This window comes from Colobus angolensis, unplaced genomic scaffold (assembly GCF_000951035.1).
Source record: "Colobus angolensis palliatus isolate OR3802 unplaced genomic scaffold, Cang.pa_1.0 Scaffold69, whole genome shotgun sequence".
In the NCBI taxonomy this organism is placed as follows: Eukaryota; Metazoa; Chordata; class Mammalia; order Primates; family Cercopithecidae; genus Colobus; species Colobus angolensis.
The window spans coordinates 7,489,282-7,491,513 of record NW_012120598.1 but is presented as its reverse complement, the minus strand read 5'-3'; positions in this window follow the sequence as shown (position 1 = coordinate 7,491,513).

Here is a 2,232-nt window from a genome sequence, read left to right as displayed (position 1 = left end):
AATATCAACTTTGCTGCATTATATCAAAAATATTTGCTCTGGAAGCAATTAAAAATGTAAAGGATTGTTCTAGGCAGATAGTGCAGTACTTACTTAATGAAGGTTACACTTTAGGGCCATTTCTGATTTTTCGTAAGTAAAATAATTTTGCACTTAAAAACCTAAGATAAATTACCGCACAGTGTTGGTAGCCATTACTTTTATAGTGAAAACATTAATTCTCTTTTATCTCACAGTTTGTAAGATATAATATTAGGAATAAATTGCAATTGCTAATTCAATCTTAGGTTAAATAAAATGGCTTTTTCATGGTGTGCAAGACTAAGCATAAGGTATAGAGAAAAGTGTCACTGAAGATTTCGTACTTTTAAGAAATCATATAATTTTCATTGGAATCATCAAGCATCACATTACAAATGACATTTAGCTATCTAGATCAGCTTATAAAATCTTTACTGAGGGAAATTTTGAGATCATTTCAGATAATGTGAAATAAATTTTAAATTGAGCTGAAAATTTCATTGAAGAGATTGAAAATTGTATATATTCTTAATTTTCTATATAATAGCCTTCAACTTTTACACAATAGCTTAGAAATTCAAGCAATTTTAAAAGACATCCTATAGTTTGTGAAAATATTTTTAAAACCACCGAACTTTAAGAAACTATTTTGATGTAATCTCCCACTGTGGGAGCAAAATTCTGTAGCTATGTAAACGCTGTTATCATAAAGAAAAACGTTATTATCTTGTTGATTAATGAATATATTAATTTATTAATTTGTTTATTGAACAACTACTTTCTATTGTCCACATGACTCAGTACTCAGTTATAAAATCATATCACATGCATGTCCAATTCTTTCTATCTTATACTGCTTAAATACTTAAAAAATGATATCTTGAAAGCAGATTTTTAAATAATGTCAACTTCCCCTACATTACTAGTAAAAATTGAAAATTAACAGAATGCTGCCAAATAATTTCCCATCAACATCCAAGATCTGAGTGCTATCCATAAATGTTTGTCAGTTCCACAAAACTAAGTTTTACATGCCTTTCCAATCACCCAACTTAAACCTGAATTCCCTTCTGTCAAGTATAAGCTAGTTATTTTACAATACCTTGTTTTGTGCTCAAATCTGTTCATTTTTTAAAATTCCTTATTTCTGTTTCCACCATTCCAGTAGTCATTTTAACCTCAGTGTCACAGTGAGCTTAGATTTCTAACTATAGTTTGTCTGTTTAGTCTCTCTCAAACCTATTTCTTTGATTTATTGTCGATTGTGAGTGCTTCATGTAACTAGTAAAACTTCATATAGCACTTTTCTTATTACAAAAATCCATCTATGTTAATTATAGAAAGCTTAGCATATGCAGGTGAGACAGTATAAAAATTATCTGTCACCTTTGCACTATGTATTCAAGTATGGCTAAACATTCTGATATCTGTTTCTCCACCTCTTGCTCTTTCATCCATAAATCTATCTCACTTCTAAATAATCATATAAATCATTGTAACATACATTTATATAATCCATATGATTTAATCTAAATATAAAAATTTATGTTTTGTTCAATTTTATACATGTTTATACTGTAGTTATTTAGTACTAGTTGTGGGTACTTAGATGACTTCCAAATGTTGAATTTACTAAAAACATGAAGCAATGACAAATTTGCATTTTCATGATTTCCTTCTGATTAGAGTTAGAAGGGTTCTGTATTAAAAGATATGAACAGTTTTCTGCATATGGCTAGCAAGTTTTCTCAAAATCATTTATTAAATAGGGAATCCTCTCCCCATTGCTTGTTTTTGTCAGATTTCTCAAAGATCAGATGGTTGTAGATGTGTGGCGTTATTTCTGAGGCCCTTGTTCTGTTCCATTGGTCTGTATATCTGTTTTGGTACCAGTACCATGCTGTTTTGGTTACTGTAGCCTTACAGTATAGTTTGAAGTTAGGTAGCGTGATGCCACCAGCTTTGTTCTTTTTGCTTAGGATTGTCTTGGCTATATAGGCTTTTTGTTGTTGTTGTTGTTCCATATAAAATTTAAAGTAGTTTTTTTGTAATTAAATGAAGAAAGTCAATGGTAGCTTGATGGGAATAGCACTGAATCTATAAATTACTTTGGGCAGTATGGCCATTTTCGTATTTCCTATCCTTGAGCATAGAATGTTTTCTTCATTTGTTTGTGTCTCTTATTTCCTTGAGCAGTAGTTTCTAGTTCTC